At 42.0% G+C, this 21,283-nt stretch overlaps 1 protein-coding gene across 2 annotated transcripts in view; it reads left to right on the forward strand.

Moving 5' to 3' along the window:
- Positions 1–21,283, forward strand: part of TRAT1 (T cell receptor associated transmembrane adaptor 1) — a 99,763-nt gene that overhangs the window by 9,776 nt on the left and 68,704 nt on the right. The window lies entirely within an intron of this gene.

Below are 21,283 nucleotides of genomic sequence, written 5' to 3' on the forward strand. Positions count from 1 at the left end.
AAGCACTGTGAAGCTGTATATAAGTCTAAATGCTATTGCTATTAATGCTATAGTTTGGAAATATCTTAAAAAGAGAACAATGGATAAATCTTATGACAGTGATGGTGAACCTTTTTTTCCTCGGTTGCCGAAAGCGTGTACATGCGCACTATTGCACATGCGTAAATGCCGACACCCATAATTCAATGCTTGGGAGGACAAAAATGGACTCCCCTGCCCCCCAGAGGCCCTCTAGAGGCTAGGAATGGCTTGTTTCCCAACTTCTGGTGGGCCTGCTAGGCCCATCTCCCCAGAGGCCCTCTGGAAGCTGAAAATACCCTCCCAGGGCTTCTGTGCAAGCCAAAAATCATCTGGCTGGCGTTCACTTGTGTGCTGGAGCTGAGCTCGGGCAACGGCTTGCGTGCCAGCAGATATGGCTCCATGTTCCATAGGTTCGCCATCACTGTCCTATGACATAAGAATAAAAAAAGTTATTGTTGAAGAATTATAGAAATTTTTTGTTTCATATAAAAATAGAATGAGTTTTTTATTTACAATAAATCAATATTTTATATACAATTCTTAGAAAATGAATTTTGTGTTCAATAAATATAGAATCATTTATGTATTTAATAAACTGAGTTAGAAAGTGTGATTTTGAACAAATAGCTGTTAGAAGTAGCTAACAGAAGAATAACTATTAATAAAGTACACTGTGTGGGTAAGATGAAGATGTAAAAGATCTGCATGCTCCAATAGAGTAGCTCTAGGCAAATGATCTGCATGTTCCAGTCCTAAAGCACAGTGACAAAAATGAGATGGTAGAGTAACCAGCCTTAGACTCAACAAGGAGATTCTGAAATAGTGCACAGCTTCTGCCTTTTACAATTAACTATCAATCAGCAATCAAAATTTTCTGAGCTCAGTTAGTCATGCTCCTCTTCTGCTTGGATTATTGCAACATGAAAAAAAAAACAAGAAAAGAAAAATATTGTAAAGAAAAACCAACAATATAGTAAAACTAAACCCCAAATATATAGAGAAATTCCCCTCTTCATCACAAGTATAAAAACTTCAGTAACTTCTCTTAAAATACAACAAATGCTGTCTTCTTCTAAAATTCTAATGTCTTACTTATAAATAAAACTAGCATTTCAGGCACGATCAGCAAAAAGCCATTAAAATTATTGGAGACAACAGCAAAGCTCTTTTAACCTTGAACAAATAAACGAACTCTATATCCCTTCCTTTTTACTTTTACTTTAGATCCGTGATGGTGAACTATGGCATGCATGCCACAGGTGGGACATGGAGCCATTTTGGAGGTCACATGAGGCATTGCCCTATGTTAGTTCCAGTGCGTATGTTAAACTTGAGTTCTTTTCATTTTTTACTCTTGTGACTCTTGTCACAATTTTTTTTCAAAGCTCTAACAAGCCTCTTTTGTAAATCCAGGAAAAATAATAATTCAGGTCATCCTCTTGGCTTGATATTTTTATATCCCTCTTAATTATTAAGACCTAAGTATATTTCTTTTGAATATCCCTCTTAATTATTAGACGTAAGTCTGTAGTATCTTTCTCTATATCATTCTTGTAGCATGTCATTTTTAAATCCACTTTCAAATCAGTTTCAATGTTTGTCTTATAAAAGTTGTTCTTCTTACATAACATCTTTTAAACATTCTTTTTTGTTTTAAATTTTTATTGAGGTTTCTTACAGCATACAATTCAAATAAAATGACGATAACAAAAGGACACTTTTTTCTTTTCTCCTTTTTTTTTCTTTTCCATCCTGCACTAAGTCCATTGTTCAAAAATATCTTGAATTAAGTCCTGTGTTAAAATACATTTTGCTCCACTCTGTCAAGTTTAAGTTTTCTTCTCCTTTAATCATAATCTTTAGTTCCTTCTAGTTCCCTCTAGTGTCCAAACTTCAAAATGCCATCCTATCATTTTTAAAAAAAATTGAAAGGAAAAACATTTTCCTGAGGTTCCTAATAACTGAAAAGCAGTTAACAATTCGTTTCTGAAATTACTTATAAAATGAAGAATGCAAAGTCTGTCTTTTTGAAAGTGGCAGTCATGGTTTCATCAAAATAACTTCCCTCAACTCCCAGAACTCTAAACCCTCTAGAGACTGGAAAATTGTTTCCTTGGTTGTCTCAGGTATTCTTGGGAGTTTTCTCCAATACCATACTTCAAAACTGTCAATATCCTGCTCCTTCAGAAGTCCAACTTTTGCTTTCTTAGATAGTCAACAAAACACCAATACAGTAGTACCCCTAGATACGAGCATAATTCGTTCCAGAAGGGAGCTTGTATCTCGAGCAAACTCGTATCTAGAACAAATTGCTTCAGACTTTGTTTTTCCCCTCTGAGATAACCAAAAGCAAGGATTCTTGTGCCACCTAGTGGACGTTCGGCTCGTATCCCGAATTTGAGCTCGGAACTTGAACAGAAATGTCTCTCCCCTCCTGGCTCGTATCTTGAAATACAGTGATCCCCCGATTATCGCGAGGGTTCCGTTCCAAGACCCCTCACGATAATCGATTTTTCGGGATGTAGTGGTGCGGAAGTAAAAACACCATTTGCGCATGCGCGCCCCTTTTTCCATGGCCGCGCATGCGCAGATGGTGTTTTTACTTCCGCACCTGGGAAGACCCAGCAGCTGAGGAGCCGCCTGCCTGCCTGCTTGTCCGCCGCTTGTCCGCTTGTCCGCTTGTCCGGCCGCCGCTTGTCCGCCGCTTTTCTGCTTGTCCGGCCGCCGCTTTTCTTGTCCACCCGCCGCTTGTCCGCCGCTTGTCCGGCCGCCGCTTGTCCGGCCGCCGCTTGTCCGCCGCTCTGGGAGTTGAAGACCCAGGGAAGGTTCCTTCGGCCGCCCACCAGCTGATCTGCTCGGCAGCGCAGTAGCAGCGAGGAGCCAAAGATGGGGTTTCCCCGTTGCCCACGCAAAGGGGAAACCCCATCTTCGGCTCCTCGCTGCTACTGCGCTGCCGAGCAGATCAGCTGGTGGGCGGCCGAAGGAACCTTACCTGGGTGCCGCCCACCGCTCGAGAGCAAGAGGGGGAGAGATAGAGAAAGAGAGAGAAGGAAAAAAGAGATGAGAGAGGGAGGAAGAGAGTGTGAGAGAGGAAGAAGCAAGATAGAGAAAGAGAGAGAGAAAGAAAGATGAGAAAGGAAGGGAGTGACATCATCGGGTGGAAAAATCGCGATATAGCGTTTCGCAAAGATCGAGATCGCGAAACTCGGAGGATCACTGTACTCGCATGTGGAGCAGCTCGTATCTAGAGGTACTACTGTATTACACTATTTTGATCTTTGTAGGTATAAGACACATCACAGCATGTAAATATCTTTTCCAAGGCCTTCGTTGCTGCTCTATCATATTTCTTGACTGCTTGTTCCGTACTGTTGATGGTTGCTCCTAAACAGCTTTGATAGGCTGAGCATTTAATAAGGCAATCTACTGATTGGTTATTCATGCCAATCTTATAGATCATATCATCTTCCCCTATATGAAACAGATACTGCAATATTATATAGTATTTTGTAAAACAACTCCAGAAGCGGTCAAAAATCAATCAAATCTGAGAAAGATTTTGCTGTGAGCCGCCCCGAGTCTGCGGAGAGGGGCGGCATACAAATCTGATTAAACTAAACTAAACTAAACTAAACTAAAGTTAGAGAAGTGCTTTCAAACTACCTGATTAAATTTGCTATTTTAAAATAGGCCCACACACTGGTTCACAGATCCACTTCAATGCACTGATTTTATCAAAGCACAATATCAAAGCCTTGCACTGCACTGCACAAATAGTTCTGTAAGCACATTGTATACGGTTTCAGTCTTGTGACGCAAACCTGATAGGAAATACAACCAGATGAGCTAATTTATTGTAAAGTTACGCTGACAGAATCTAACAAAATGTGAATGAACATTCCACCACCACCCACTCCATTTCGTTTCCTCTCAAGCAATTAGGGAGGATGTCTTCTGAACTTATTGCCCTGCCCGTTATCTAGCTGTGGACTATGCTGCCTGTTATCTGATGGTTCCCTAGAACCAACTGTTTGCTCAGTCTTCCAAGTTCATTTGCTTCCTGAAAGATAATAGATAGTGCACATGACGCTGGTATGTGGGTTTTTTGTCTATGCGGAAAGATTTGTAAGCATAAAATCAAAGGAAGTGACATATAAAATGAACCTACATATATTCAATGTATATTGAATTACTCATCATAATCTACAAAGAAATTCTAATCGGAATAAAAATAATCTGTAAATTAATTAAGATAATAGTCTGATAAAATCCCTATTTTGATTCATGACAAATCCACATAAATGAACTATTTTTGTAGTTCAGCTGTTTAGAAACATAGAAACATAGAAGATTGATGGCAGAAAAAGACCTCATGGTCCATCTAGTCTGCCCTTATACTATTTCCTGTATTTTATCTTAGAATGGATATATGTTTATCCCAGGCATGTTTAAATTCAGTTACTGTGGATTTACCAACCACGTCTGCTGGAAGTTTGTTCCAAGGATCTACTACTCTTTCAGTAAAATAATATTTTCTCATGTTGCTTTTGATCTTTCCCCCAACTAACTTCAGATTGTTTCCTCTTGTTCTTGTGTTCACTTTCCTATTGTTTCATAGTAACGTTTACTTTTGAATTCTTCATTTACTCTGTGTATGATTGTTTAAGGTTAATAAACATATTGAATATTGAAGTTCTGTCCTGCTAGTTACTAAATATTATTTCAGAGCTCTAATTTATGTTCTTTTTGAAGTCATTATGTCCTTTTCAAAATTCATATTGTTTCTTAATCATAGCCGATAATATAATGAAAGTTGTGCACATGAAGTATTCATTTGGGGGCTGATTTTATTAGGAAATATATGCTTGAGAAAATTGGAAAACATTGTTCATATCTGATTTTGTTTCAGTCCTTTATTGTTTGATATGCTGCCTCTGCTTCTTGCATTTGACTTTCCTTGCTGCTAGCCAGCTACAGTTTAATTACACCAAGTGACAGAAATACTCTTTGCTTACCATGGATTTGAAAAAAACAAATGTGAATTGGATTCTTAACTTTTTATCTACTTCTCTACTTCCTGTTTGGACTGATATGGTCTTACTTTCTGGCACAATTGCGTTTTTCCCCCTCCTCTTCATTTTGGTAGAAACTACAAAAAACGAAATAGTGAGGCTGTTATGTTTATAATGTACAGATGCTTCATCATCATGAACTCTACATGAGGCTCTCTACATGAGGCTACCTCTGAAAAGTGTTCGGAAACTTCAGATCGTGCAGAACGTGGCCGCGAGAGCCATCGTGGGGTTTCCCAGATTCGCCCACGTTTCTCCAACACTCCATGGCCTGCATTGGCTGCCGATCAGTTTCCGGTCACAATTCAAAGTGTTGGTTATGACCTTTAAAGCCCTGCATGGCATTGGACCACAGTACCTCTGGAACTGCCTGCTACCGCACAAATCCCAGTGACCAATAAGGTCCCACAGAGTTGGCCTTCTCTGGGTCCCGTCGACCAAACAATGTCGTTTGGCGGGCCCCAGGGGAAGAGCCTTCTCTGTGGCAGCCTCGGCCCTCTGGAATCAACTGCCCCCGGAGATTAGAACTGCCCCCACGCTCCTTGTCTTTCGTAAATTACTCAAGACCCATCTATACTGCCAGGCATGGGGGAGTTGAGACACCTTTTCCCCCTTTTTTGTATATTTATGTTTGGGTATGTATATGTTGTTTGCTTTTTAAAATATGATAGGGTTTTATGTGCTTTTTAATATTAGATTTGTTTTCGCTGGAATATTGTTTTTATTATTGTTGTGAGCTGCCCCGAGTCTTCAGAGAGGGGCGGCATACAAATCTAATAAATTGAATTGAATTGAATTGAACTACACTGCCATGTTACCTTTAGTATGTCTTAATTACATTTTTATTGGTACTTTAAGGTGTCTTTATTGGGATCTCATGTTTTTCTTATTTCCTCAAACTCTTGAATTATTTCCTGGAGAATTAGGAGGCAGGCACTTTAAAAGTTTTCAGGTGCTTCAAACATCCTACACTATTTGTGAGAAAGAGTAGCCTACTTCCTTAATAAGAGCAGTACATTTGAAAGACTGTTTTTAGATTGGAAGAACAATAAGCACTCTTCTTAGAAATATCACACTGAACTCTTGAAAAGAAACAGAAAGTGCATAGAGTTCTTCTTAGGAAAAGAATGAAGTGGCAGAGTTCAGGCATATGGATTTCCTCTAAAAATGACAAGAATCTTTAATCATCTAATTTTATCTAAGTTCAGTATAATGATTGCTGAGGAGGAGCTAAATGTACAATATTGGCTTAGGAAGGTACTGTTTGCTTGTTTGTTTGTTTGTTTGATTGATTGATTTGTATGCCGCCCCTCTCCGTAGACTCGGGGCGGCTCACAACAGCAATAGAACAATTCATAACAAATCTAATAATTTAAAAAACATTTTAAAAAACCCATTATTAATCAAACATACATACAAACAAACATACCATACATAAATTGTATAGGCCCGGGGGAGATATCTCAATTCTCCCATGCCTGGCAGCAAAGGTGGGTTTTAAGGAGTTTATGGAAGCCAAGGAGGTTGGGGGCAGTTCTAATCTCCGGGGGAAGCTGGTTCCAGAGAGTCAGGGCCGCCACGGAGAAGGCTCTTCCCCGGGCCCCGCCAAACGACATTGTTTAGTTGACGGGACCCAGAGAAGGCCAACTCTGTGGGACCTAATCGGTCGCTGGGATTCGTGCGGCAGAAGGCAGTCCCGGAGATATTCTGGTCCGATGCCATGAAGCGCTTTATTTACTGTATCTATCCCTTAGTGTCACATGCTGAGAAGACCTGCATGTACAAGCACAAATGTATCTTTAAATTGCTACGGGGATTTTAATACATCAGGGATTTAATTTAATTTGGTTTTATTTATTTTGGTCATAAGAATTTGAAAGCATTGAAAGCAATAGTGCCAATCACTTGCTCTCTTGATGTCAAATCAGTTTTCTTACATAATATTCACACATATTAAATTGCTCTAGGAAAACATTCACCTATACCTCTCCTCTCTGTGTGTGTATGTAATATGTCAGCACAAAAGAAGCTTTAAAATAAAATTTTAAAAATTCTTTTTTCCACCTTGTTTCACAGATTCTATGGTTGAGCACAGATGTCAAACTCTCAGCGTCACAGTGGTGTTGTGTGATGTATTAGGACACTTTTCCCCCTTCGCTAAACTGGATGGGAGAAGGGCCAGCACGCGATATATCCAGCCCACGAACCATGAGTTTGATACCCCTGCTATAGAACTATAGTTTTATAGGGATTTTTTTTCAAGCATAGCTGAAATAGTAGATATTATCTTGGATTAACATAGGAAAAAAATGACAGTTCAAATGGGCTGCCTGGTAGCTGGCTTTGAAATCCTGCATGTCACTTGCCTGCAAAAGTAATAAACAGCGAAGACCTGTATAAGATCCGGCAATGCGAAAAAGCCAATGTGAGCCAAAAGAAGGAATTAAGTGGAGGCTTGTGAGAATGAATCAGGGTTTAATTTGTACAAAGCAAAGGCTGGGAACACTCAAAGAACATATACCGGATCTGAATGAATGAAATATTCTCATTGAATCCTTTGTTCTGTACAAAGTTGAATGTGCCCAGCAGCATGTGGAATTGATTGTCAATCAGTATTGCTTCCTAAGTGGACAGTTTGATTTCACAGAAGTTTGATTTACTCGGAGTTATATTGTGTTGTTTAAGTGTTCCCTTTATTTTTCTGAACAGTATATATTTATTTATTTTATTTATTTATTTATTTATTTATTTATTTATTTATTTTGTCCAATACACAATGAGGGTTTTAGTGGGTATATATCTATATACACATAGTAAAATACATGATGAAGGTTATAGAGGAGATACTCATAGTAAAATATATTTAAGAGATAATAGAAAAGAAGATATAGTAATAGAACATATCAATGAAAGAATAGAAGAGATATAGGAATAGAAGAAAGGTATAGGAGATATAGGAGAGCAATAGGACAGTGGACGGAAGGCACTCTAGTGCACTTGTGCTCGCCCCTTACTGACCTCTTAGGAATCTGGATAGGTCAACTGTAGATAATCTAAGGGTAAAGTGTTGGGGGTTTGGAGATGACACTATGGAGTCCGATAATGAGTTCCACGCTTCGACAACTCGGTTACTGAAGTCATATTTTTTACAGTCAAGTTTGGAGCGGTTAATATTAAGTTTAAATCTGCTGTGTGCTCTTGTGTTGTGGTTGAAGCAGAAGTAGTCGCCGACAGGCAGGACGTTGCAGCATATGATCTTGTGGGCAATACTTAGATCATGTTTAAGGCATCTTAGTTCTAAGCTTTCTAGGCCCAGGATTGAAAGTCTAGTCTCGTAGGGTATTCTATTTCGAGTGGAAGAGTGAAGGGCTTTTCTGGTGAAGTATCTTTGGACATTTTCAAGGGTGTTAATGTCTGAGATGTGATATGGGTTCCAAACAGATGAGCTGTATTCGAGGATGGGTCTGGCAAAAGTTTTGTAAGCTCTGGTAAGTAGTGTGAGATTGCCAGAGCAGAAGCTATGTAGGATTAGGTTTACAACTCTTGAAGTCTTCTTGGCTATGTTGTTGCAGGGGGCATTGGCACTTAAATCTTTTGTTATTAGTATACCAAGGTCTTTAACCGAGTGGGGATTATCTGTGATAATTTGATTATTCAGTTTGTATTTGGAGTTCGGATTCTTCTTCCCAATGTTTAGGACAGAGCATTTGCTAGTTGAGATTTGGAGTTGCCTTGTGTTAGACCACTCAGAAACAGCATCAAGGTATTTTTGGAGAGTAGTTGTGTTATCGGTAGTGTTGAAGAGTTTTACATCGTCGTCAAAGAGGACAGTTGCTTGTGATGTAATCACAAAGGTCATTGATCTAGAGAATGAAGAGCTTTGGTCCCAGTATACTACCTTGGGGAACACCACCTTTAACTGGGACAGGGGTGGATATGGTGCTTCCTATTTTGACCACTTGTTGTCTGTTTACAGGAATGCTGTAATCCAGCTATGAAGGGATCCTGAGATGCCATAGGATTTGAGTTTTAGGAGTAGTTTGTCATGGACCACTGAATCAAAGGCTTTGCAGAAGTCAATATAAATTGCATCTGTAGATTTTCCTTGATCTAGATGAGTTGTCCATATATTTTTGCAGTGGAGGAGCTGCAGGTTGCAGGATAGTTTTTTTCGGAAACCAAATTGTTTGTTAGAGAGCAAATTATTAGTTTCTAGATGGAGAGTAATTGATTTGTTTATTATTTATTCCATGACTTTTCATGGGACGCAGCATAGTGAAATTGGTCTGTAGTTATTGACAAGAGAGGGGTCTCCTTTTTCAAGATGGAGATGACCATTGCTTTCGACCATAGTTTAGGAAGTGTGCTGGTTCTGAAGGATTTTTTGAAAATTATGCTTAGTGGTTCAGCTATGGCAGAAGAGAGCTTTTTAAGGAAATAAGCACATAGAGCATCTGGTCCGACTGATAGAGAAGGTTTAAGGTCATGTAATGCTTTTTCAACTCGGTCTTCAGTGAAGTCTACTTGGGTTAGGTTGTTGAGGGAGTTTGAGGTGCGATTGATGAAATTGGGGGATGAGCCATTGCTGTTAACAAAGACAGAGCCAAAGAAAGAGTTGAGGAGGTTGGCTTTGGATGAATCATCGTGGTATTCTTTGTTGTTGGGTCCTTTGAGAGGTGGGATGGGTCTAGAGTCTTTGAGTTTATTGTTGACAAAGTTGTAGAAAGCTCTATTAGACTTGGTGCGTAAGAGGTTTTCTTCTTGTTTGCTGTAGTAGTTAAGGCATTCTGTTTTTATTTGATTGCAAATGCTTTTATATCGGCTTTTGAAGTTGGAAACTTGTCCTTTTTTGTTTTTCCTCCAGAGAATTTTTTTTCTTGTTTGTAATTTTCTTATTGAGATGGGGAGGTTATTTTTTTTGTTTATGGTACATGTTAGAGGTACATGAAGTCTGATGATATATACAAAAGAGACATGCAAGGAATAGCCACACTTTGGAGACGGTATGACGTCCTTTTACACCTTCAGAATACCCAATAATGGCCCTCTGGCCTATGCCTTCCTTTTAGCCCTGCATTATGGGAAGGAACAGGAGGGTGGAATGCTTAGCAACAGAGGGTTGGGTGTTTAGCACACAGGCACTGAGTTATAAAAAAAAACCAACCAAGATAACAGAGGTGAGACTACTGATAAGAGCTAATGGTTGAGGCAATTCTAATTCTTAGCAAAGCAATTTTTACAGAAGCAAAATAGCCAATTATTATTATGTGCCAGTGATTCTACTTATTCTACTATTATTATATCCTTATTACTATTCCCCTTTACCTGGACATTTTTTTTAAAAAAGCCTAGGAAAAAGAGGTGCTCTGGAAGGTAAAATTGTATTTTAAAAAAATGAAAGGTTTCAATGGATAAACCTCACTGTTCTAAGCAAAGATCATAGCCACAGTGCTATTCTAATTGTGCTAGTGGGGGAAAAATTGAGTTTATTAAGGTTCGCGGTGAGCGTTTGCTGTGTTGAAAGTACAATTCTTCCTTTGCAAACTAGCCAATGAATGTTGAGCTCAGCCTGTAAAAAAATAGAAGCACTCTCTCACAAATGGGTTTAAGCACTTAAGGCAATACAAACATGGAAATGTATACTTTGGAAGTGGAGTAGAAAAGCTTACCCTGACATTATTTTGAAGGTAAGAGATTAATAAAAGGCAATGTCATTCAATTCTACCTTTCAGAAATGATTCTTTCTGGGTTCTGCAACAGAGCACCAGGGCAATGATTTATGCTCAAATTATGATGCAGTTAAAATCATGCTATTATTCTTACGTGCAGGAATAATTTTGGAAAGCTAGAGAAATAGTTTCATCAGTATTTTCTCATTAACATAACATAACATAAACACAACATGGGCATTTCTTTTTAAAAAAAGGAAGTGGAGGAATTCTTTATTAATCTGTCCCTATCAGTGGGAATTAGAAGTAGGAGAAGGAGAAATATTCATTCATTTCCATCTTTTCATTCCAATTGCTCCATTAAAAAACATTTTTATTTCCTCTGAGGCAGATGGGTGGTTAAGCAATAGAAAAACAAACAAACAAAATTAAAATAAAATAAAAATAAACCACCGAATTATCATTACCACAATATTACCATCTGCTTCAGAGGATATTATTCAGATAGCCCATCTTTACCAATGAGCATCTTATAGCATTTGTTCTGCTGGCAATGACCATGACAAGGCATTTCTTAGCACATTGTTTAAGAGTAGAATAAGAAGCAAGAAGCAAAATACAATTAGCATATATCCAGTAATTCATCAGTTTGGTTGTAAATTATTAAGGAATTATAAGTCTGTCATCTGCATCTCTAGGACCATCTGTTTTGGCATTGTAACCAATCAAGACAAACACAGACTTCAAAATAAAATTAGAACTGCAGAAAAAACTATTGTTGTCATTCTGCCCGCCATGGAGGACCTATATACTGCATGAGCCAGAAAGAGGACTATGAAAATATCTACAGACTCATTATCTACAAAAAATATCTACAGACCCATTGTCAGGCGTGGGTTCTAATTTACCTTGCTTTGATTCGCAGTGCCAAAAACCATGCTTCTGCGCATACACAGAAGCAAAAAACAGCTGTGCATGCACAGAAGGCAAAAACGAGATTAGAGCTGGTCTGGAGGTATTTGGATCGGGACTCACTGCTCACAGTCACGCATGCCCTCATCACCTCGAGGCTCGACTACTGTGGACTACCTCTCTACATGAGGCTACCTTTGAAAAATGTTCGGAAACTTCAGATCGTGCAGAATGCAGCTGCGAGAGCTATCATGGGCCTTCCTAAATATGCCCATGTCACACCAACACTCCGCAGTCTGCATTGGTTGCCGATCGGTTTCCGGTCACAATTCAAAGTGTTGGTTATGACCTATAAAGCCTTTCATGGCATCGGACCAGAATATCTCCAGGACCGTCTTCTGCCACACGAATCCCAGCGACCAGTTAGGTCCCACAGAGTTGGCCTTCTCCGGGTCCCGTCGACTAAACAATATCGTTTGGCGGGACCCAGGGGAAGAGCCTTCTCTGTGGCGGCCCCGACCCTCTGGAACCAGCTCCCCCCAAATATCAGAGTTGCCCTCACCCTCCTTGCCTTTCGTAAGCTCCTTAAAACCCATCTCTGTCTTCAGGCATGGGGGAATTGAGATATTCCCTTCCCCCTAGGCTTATAAAATTTATGCATGGTATGTCTGTATGTATGATTGGTTTCTTAAATTGGGGGGTTTTACATTACTTTTAATATTAGATTTGTTCATATTGTCTTTTTACTGTTGTTAGCCACCCCGAGTCTGCGGAGAGGGGCGGCATACAAATCTAATAAACCAACCAACCAACCAACAAACCAACCAACCAACAAATAAATAAATAAATAAATATTGCCCCCAGTTCAGCAAACGGGGGAAAATTCTCGTTACCGGTTCTAAAAAAACAATCTGAACTGGGAGCAACCCATCCCTGCCCCTTGCATCCTGGACATAAACCTCCACCCTCAAAACCTGACCTCATTCCTAAGAAGTCTGTAAAAGGCGTCCATAAGCACACCAATGTGCCTACCATCCCTCTCCTAATGTCCCTTTTTATTTGTATCCATTTCATGTATTAATAACTATGTTTATACCTATATCTGTTATCTAATACATGTTTGACAAAATTAAAAAAGCAACAACACTATAGGATACTGCACATCAGAACAACTAGACCCAAGAACATTTTTCTCCCATGCCATCACTCTGCTAAACAACTAATTTCCATAAAACTCATATTATCTAGAAGGGCAGTATTGCCACCATTATTCTCATCTTCCCTATTGCTTATCTCCTTATCTTCTAATGACTATACAGTGTTCCCTTGACTTTCGCGGATCCGATATTCGTGAAAAGTCTATACCACGGGTTTTCAAAAAATATTAATTAAAAAATACTTTGGTTTCTTTTTTTCTACACCACGTATTTTCTGCCCATGACGTCATCACCAAACTTTCGTCCGCCATTGTTGATTGGCTGAAATCATAACATAACATATATAATTATGTTAATAAATAATAATAATTAATAAATAATAATAATAATAATAATGTATTAGATTTGTATGCCGCCCCTCTCCGAAGACTCGGGGCAGCTCACAACAATAATAAAAAACAATGTTATAGCGAAACAAATCTAATATTTAAAAAGAAGCATATAAAACCCTATCATATTTAAAACCAAACAACACATACATAAAATATAAAGAGCCTGGGGGAAGGTGTCTCAACTCCCCCATGCCTGGCGATATAGGTGGGTCTTGAGTAGTTTACGAAAGACAAGGAGGCAAATATCAGGATCATTAAGACAAATATCAGGATCATTAAGTATCTTCTTCAATGGTGAGTAACAGTAATAATGGTGAGTAATAATCTAAAGGTTATTAAGGATATGGAAATTGCAATTTAGGGGTTTAAAGTGTTAGGGATGTCCTGCGATACTGTTCATAGCCAAAAATAGTGTAATTACTTCCGCATCTCTACTTCGCGGAAATTTGACTTTCGTGAGTTTTAAGGTATGTCACAATTTCACATTTCAGGATTCAGGATGCCCTCTAGAATAGCGTTCCCAACCATTTTACCACGAGGGACCAGTTTTATGCTAATCAATTTTTCTACAGACCAGGGGTTGGGGAGGAAGAGTGCACAACCTAGATCCTTTGCATGCTCAATTTACAGTAGAGTTCTTGCTCCTATGAAGATCTAATCTGTGGTGGTTTGAAGTGAAGCTGAAGTAGTGATGCTAGCACTAGGATGTAGCTACAAATAAAGATGAACCCTTGATCTTTTGCCCAATGCTCATTGCTAGCTGTGCGACCCAGTTCCTAACAGCTCATAGACTGGTACCTGTCCAAGCCTGGGGATGAGGGATCCTTGCTGAGAACATCATCCCTTCAGAGCAGTGTTTCCCAACCTTGGCCACTTGAAGATATTTGGACTTCAACTCCCAGAATTCTGGGAGTTGAAGTCCAAATATCTTCAAGTGGCCAAGGTTGGGAAACACTGCTTCAGAGATTAGGATGACCCTGACTCTACTGGCCTTTTTTAAAGTTGTCAAAACTTGGCTATGTGCCCAGGCCTGAGATGCCCAGTATGTTAGGGATCCCATTTCTTGACTATACTAACATGTGTGGCAATGGTTTTACTTGAACACCGTATCTATTTATTTTAATTGTTTTATGTTTTTATGATATAGGCCACCCAGAGGAACCTGTTGAGATGAATGATTATAGAAATTAAATACATAAACAAACTTTGTTTAAAGCAGTAACCTGTTGTGACCTGAATCATTATTCTCAGGTGGGAACAGCTTGTGACTCACCAGTTTCAGGCTGCAAATGTGCAAATGTCACTAGTACTGTCTTTATAATTAACTGTCCAATTGAGTTTTTGAGGGTAATGATTGAGTTGTTAAAAACATGTACTGTACTGTATTACTAAAAACATTGCAGACTTTCGGAATCACGCTGTGATAGTTTCAATACAAATTAAAATTGATACCAAAAGTATCACCTAATTTGCTTTTATGAGATCAGCTTCTACATATGCAACCTGAGAACCTGGAGATTGTATTTAGAGAAGACCTTGAATTAATTATTCTCTCATCTTGGCTTTTAAGATCAATCTGGAGCCAAGTGGCCTTTGAAGGAAACTTATCTGAAGACTTCTCAGCCAAGACTCAATCTCAATTTATTTTATTTATTTATTTATTCATTTGTCCAATACACAAATACATAGGAAGAAAGATAGACATGTGATAATATAAAAGAGGGTGAAAGTGAACTTAGAGGAGAGGATATATGAAAGGAAGAGAATATATAGGATAGTTGGAAGAAAGGAAAGACAGGGGACGAAAGGCACACCAGTGCACTTATGTACACCCCTTACTGGCCTTTTAGGAACCTGGAGAGGTCAATCATGGAGAGTCTAAGGGAGAAATGGTGGGGGTTAGGGGTTGACACAATTGAGTCCAGTAATTAGTTCCATGCTTCGATAACTCGGTTGTTGAAATCATATTTTTTACAGTCAAGTTTGGAGCGGTTCATATTAAGTTTGAATATGTTGCGTGCTCTTGTGTTATTGCGGTTGAAGCTGAAGTAGTCATTGATCGGTAGGACATTGCAGTATATGATCTTGTGGGCAATACTCAAATCGTGTTTTAGGCGTCTTAGTTCTAGGCTTTCTAGGCCCAGGATTGTTAGTCTATTTTTGTAGGATATTCTGTTTTGAGTGGAGGAGTGAAGGGCTCTTCTGGTGAAATATCTTTGGACATTTTCAAGGGTGTTGATGTCTGAGATGTGGTATGGGTTCCAGACAGATGAGCAGTAGTCTAGGATGGGTCTGGCAAAAGTTTTGTAGGCTCTTGTGAGTAGTGTGAGATTGCCTGAGCAGAAGCTGCGTAGGATCAGGTTAACAACTCTAGAGGCTTTTTTGGCGATATTGTTGCAGTGGGATTTAGCACTTAGGTCATTCGATATTAGTATTCCAAGTTCTTTTACAGAATGTGGGTTAGCAGTGAGAGATTGTTTATTCAGTTCATATGTGTGGTTTGGATTCTTTTTGCCGATGTGGCAAAAATCTCTAGCACATATAAGTGTCAAGCTCTAAAGTTCAAAGATCATACATTTAGAGCCATGGTGGCACAGTGGTTACCATGCAGAACTGCAGACTACTTCTTCTGACTGCTAGCTGACTGCAATTTGGCAGTTCAAATCTTACCAGGCCTTCCATCCTTCCAAGGTGGATAAAATGAAGATCCAGGTGGTTGGTGGCAATGTTCTGACTCTGTAAGCAGATTAGAGAGGGTTGTAAAGCAGTGTAATGCGATAATGTCTAGTTGCTATTGCTATTTAGACTAGAGTGTCAAACTTGTAGCTTTGTGCTGCTGTCATGTGATGTCTCACGTTTTTCTCCGTACTGAAGGAGCGGGTCCAGCAGTCACTTGGGTTGCTCATGTCCAATCCGGTGGAACTGAGCCTAGTGTTAAAAAAGCTTGCTGGATCCGCCCCTTCCCCAGAATTCGCTCAGTTCGCATATCCTGCGGTTGTATTGTGATAGCTCGTTCAACATTCTAACACCTTCCCTTCGATCTTTCCTTCAAAGTAGTAAGAATTGTTTATCCTTATTTGTTTACTTGCACTAATAGCGCCAGCCGTTTGTGGCTCGGCTTTTTTCCTTGGGAGAAGTTGCGGTTTCGTTTTCCCCCGGCTGTTTTGCCGTTTACGATCCCCGCTGCCGCTTGTGGATTCCTTTAATCCTTTGGCCTGGAGGTCTTGGTGCAAGTATTGCTTCATTGATTTATTACAGTATTATTGTTAAAGGGCTTAAGAAATACCTCCTGCGGAGTGAGACGCTTCTTTCTAGTCTCCTGGACTTAGTCGATCGCTTCCCCTTTAAGAGTTCTATTACGGAGCGATTTTTCGGCGCGAAGGCCTTCGCGCCCTTTTTAAATTTAGGCCTCTCGTGTTGGCCTTCTGCCAGCCGCGTAGGCCTCAGTCCACCGCTTGGATCCCGGAGTGGGCTTTGGGACGCTCAGGCTTAATTCTCCACCGGCTAAGCCTCCAACCAGAGTGCCTTGGTTACTTTAATTTAAGTTTAGGGAGGCTGGCCACGCTGTATTTGGGGACACGAACTCTGGGTTTGCCCAGATTGCCCTCAAGTCTCAGCAGCTCCGAGGCCTCGGAGCAGGATCCATTCCTCTTGGGAAGTCTTTGAAATCTTCTCCCTAATTATTCAGTTATTTGGCTCAGCCTTGTCTTCTGTTAATTGTCAGACTATGGCTACTTTTCCCAAGAGAGGCACCACTCAAGGTCCCAGAGAGGCCAGGCCTACAGGCGATGAGATTACCAGTATCCCCCAGGCCTCGACCTCCTCTTCTTCAGGGGCCCGCCCCTCGACCAAGGTCACCAGGGCTGAGAAGAGAAGGGACCTAGCCCTACAAAAAATCCATGACAAATCAGCAAAGCGTTTGAAAGTACAGGCCCAAGTACTCAGTAGTCATGACCCCCCAGAGGCTTCTAATCTGCCTTCTTCTGGGGTCACTGTGTTATCTCTGGATGAGCCAAACCTAGACAGACCCCAACCTAACCTATGGGGAATAGGTCCAGAGGAACCAGATATTATTGAAGATTCCCCCCAGCCAGGATCCTCCCAGGCCTTCAGGGACTCTTCTGCCATTCCTGCTGATATTTCTAGTTTACCTCCTGAATTCCAATCTATTTTTTCAGTGTTATCCAAGGCCATTGATGCTAAACTCTCTACCATCAATGCGCTTCCCTTACCTCCTCCACCTCCTCGTCCCTCCCGCCCCTTGGGTTCTTCCCCAGCGGTTAGAGCTCCTATTCAGGATGAATCAGATTCCTCTCAGGACGAATATGAGGATATGGAGGAGGATGAGGACCCTTTTCAAGGCCTCTCAGATGATGAGTAATCCCAAATAAAGGTTCCTTCTCCATTTACTATTTTCCCTTCTCAATTGTTCAAATCTCTCCTCCTCAAAGCTAGAATTTCTACGGGATTGGCGGCCCAGGAGAAACAGGCCTCCACATCCACTGATCCCCCGGAGGAGAATTTACCTTACTTCACAGAGGAACAGGAGGATAACGAGGTAATTCCTATGCCTAAATTGTTTAAAGATGCCTTACTTAAGCAGTGGGATTTCCCAGCCTCTGGCCTTAATCCCTCAACCAAGGACAAAAAGTTGTACAAACTCTCCTCTTCCTATGAGGAGCTCCTATCCTTTCCTAAACCGGATGAACCTGTCAAGATCCTTCACTCGGCGGCTGCTGTGCCAGGCGAAGCAGAGGAAGTCCTCCGCCCAGAGGACAAGCGGATTGAACAAATGCTCAAAAGAGGATTCACCGCAGATTCCTGGGCCATTAAAAGTTCTGCAGCGGCTTCCTTTTTCTCCAGAGCCATGCTTCTGTGGCTTCGCCAACTTCAACAGCATATTCCTCCCGATGACTTGAGAGGTCAACAAGACTTCAACAAGGTCTTTGCAGCTGCTCAGTACGTGGCTGATGCCACTTTACAATCTACTAGATTTTCTGCTAAGTCTATTGCAGCTTCTACAACGGCAAGAAGACTCCTATGGCTTCACCCTTGGCAAGCAGGAGTACGTCAGAAGTGGCAGTTATCTCTGGGACCCTTAAAGCGCGACCTTCTCTTCGGGGATCTTCTGGATCCACTCCTCACGGAAACCACGGACAAGAAGAAAGTATTGGGTCCAACCACCAAAAAGGCTACCAAAACGCAGTCCTTTCGTCGCCCAGGGCGTCAGCAAGATCAAGCGGCTTCCTATCAGAGATCTCCAGGTCAGTATTCCCCCCGCTTTCGTTCCCAAGGTAGGAACTCCAGGGGCAGAGGTTTTCGCTTCCAAAGGGGAGCGTCCTCTAACAGGGCTTCAAAAAAACCTAGGTGGTAGTTTTTCCTCGATTCCCATAGGGGGTCGCCTAGCCCATTTCGCCTCTAATTGGCGTCTCACCTCCAAGGACCCCTGGGTCATTGACACTGTTCAAACAGGCCTTCTTTTAGAATTTATTTCTCCCCCCCCGAAACGTTTTATTTCCTGCCCTTCTCCCAGGTCCTCCTCAGATTGTAACCGTATGGAGGAGGCCATTTCCCACTTATTGTCCATCAGAGCCATTCAACCGGTTCCTCCCGGTCAGAAGGGTCTAGGTTTTTATTCCATCCTATTTATGGTTCCAAAATCCTCCGGAGGTTGGAGAGCTATTTTGGATTTAAAGAAGCTGAACCTATTCATCAAATATAGGAAGTTTAAGATGCACTCCTTATCATCCATTTTGGCCGCCATTCACCCGGGAGATTTCATGGTCTCTTTAGACCTCACTGAGGCCTACCTCCACATTCCTATAGCCAAATGCCACAGAAAATTTTTACGTTTTTCCTTTCAGGGCAGGCATTTCCAGTATAGGGCGATGCCATTTGGCCTTTCCTCGGCCCCTCGGGTCTTTACAAAGCTCTTGGGGTCCCTGGCGGCCTATATCCGGGCGTCTCCCATTCACATTTTATGTTATCTTGATGATATTTTGATTCATGGGAACTCCCTAGAGAAAGTGAAAACAGACCTTTCTGTCACCATGTCAGTTCTTCAGGACCATGGATTTTCCATCAACTTTGACAAAAGTCATCTCCAACCTTCCACATCCATCTTACACCTGGGATCCGTTATTAATTCAGAATCCTCCCAGGTCTTTCTCTCTCCTGAGAGAAAAATCAGTATAGGGGAGTTAATTTCTTGCATTTTATCTCATCCTTCAGTATCCATAGTAACCCTGTCTTCCCTTTTGGGGAAGATGGTGTCATGCATAGGCATCATTCCCTGGGCTCGCCTTCATGCTAGGGAACTACAGTGGCTCCTATTACCCTTTCAGAGATCGGGGCACAGCAACTCAAGTCGTCGCATTGTCATCCCACCAATTGTTCGCAGATCCTTCAAGTGGTGGAAGTCTCCGGCAATGGACAAAGGATCCCCATTCAGGTGCCCGGATCAATTTGTCATCACCACAGATGCCAGTCTATCGGGATGGGGCGCCCACGCCCAGGGGATGATAGCCCAGGGCACGTGGTCCCCGGAGGAAGCTTCCAAGCCAATCAATTGGCTAGAGTTAAGAGCCGTTTCCCTGGCTCTGAAGCATTTCTCTCCTCGCATTCCCAACCGGCACGTTCTCATTCTCACCGACAACATTGCCACAAAAAGCCATATCTGCAGACAGGGGGGCACGAGATCCAAGGCCCTCATGAGGGAGGCCCTCAAGTTAGGCCTTTGGGCGGAAAAACATCTTCGGTCGCTCCTAGCCGACCACATCTCGGGGAGCCTCAACGTCCAGGCGGATTGGCTATCTCGAGCAACGATAGACCCAGGAGAGTGGAATCTCCATCAAGACCTGTTCCATCAAATCAGCCTCAGATTCGGCCTACCAGTTCTGGATCTCTTCGCGACCAATGCGAACGCCCAACTCCCTCGCTTTTTTTCCAGATTTCCATCCCCGGGAGCGGAAGCAATCAATGCCCTCCGGAGCCCATGGCCTCCAGGCCTACTTTACGCATTCCCTCCAATTCCAATTCTCCCGGACGTGATTCACAAGGTCCTCACCGAGAGGGCCCGAGTAATCCTAATCGCCCCTCATTGGCCCCGCCGGCCCTGGTTCGCGGATCTCCAACAGCTGTCCGTCCAGGACCCTTGGCGACTCCCCGTTTCGGGGGATATGCTGCGGCAGGGGGCCTCATTCCATCCAGACCCGGAGTGGTTCCACCTCACCGCCTGGCTGTTATCAGGAGAGACTTAGAACTGCGTGGCCACGACCCCGATACAGTGGAGGTCATTTTAAAGGCCAGAAGGGGTTCGACCAATCGAATCTACGATCATACGTGGTCCAAGTTTCACCAGTGGTGTCTACAGGAAGGCCTCTCTCCCCTGTGCATCCCCATACACAGAATCATTTCCTTCCTCATGCAAGGTTTCCATCAGGGACTCTCCACCAGCACCCTCCGGCGTCATCTGGCGGCCATTTCCTCTGTCCTAGCGGGGCCCCGCAGACAGCCTCTCCGCTCCTTTCCAGCAGTTCAGGAATTCCTCAAGGGCATAGCCAACCTCAGACCTTCCAAGGTCCACAGGTATCCATCCTGGGATTTGCCACGGGTTCTCCATTCCCTCACGCAGGCACCATACGAACCCCTAAAATCGGCGTCCCTCAGGTACCTATCCTTTAAAGTAGCATTCCTGGTGGCTATTACCTCTGCCCGACGCATTTCGGAGCTGGCTGCCCTCTCAATCAGGCAGGACCTCTGTCAATTTCATCAGGACAAGGTAGTCTTGCGACTGGACCCCACCTTCTTACCCAAGGTCAGTTCCATGTTCCACAGAACTCAGGATATTGTCCTACCTTCCTTCTGCCTCCAACGAGACCATCCCTTGGCAATTAGATGGCACACCCTGGATCTCATTAGAGCGCTGAGAATCTATATCCAACGCACAGGACCCTTTCGGAGGTCAGAAGCACTTTTTATAGCCTATCACCCCAGAGTCATGGGTGCCAAAGTGTCTTCAACAGTAATAGGCCGTTGGATCAGAGGGACTATATCTAAGG

The sequence above is a fragment of the Erythrolamprus reginae genome, chromosome 4, assembly GCF_031021105.1.
Source record: "Erythrolamprus reginae isolate rEryReg1 chromosome 4, rEryReg1.hap1, whole genome shotgun sequence".
Classification (NCBI taxonomy): Eukaryota; Metazoa; Chordata; class Lepidosauria; order Squamata; family Dipsadidae; genus Erythrolamprus; species Erythrolamprus reginae.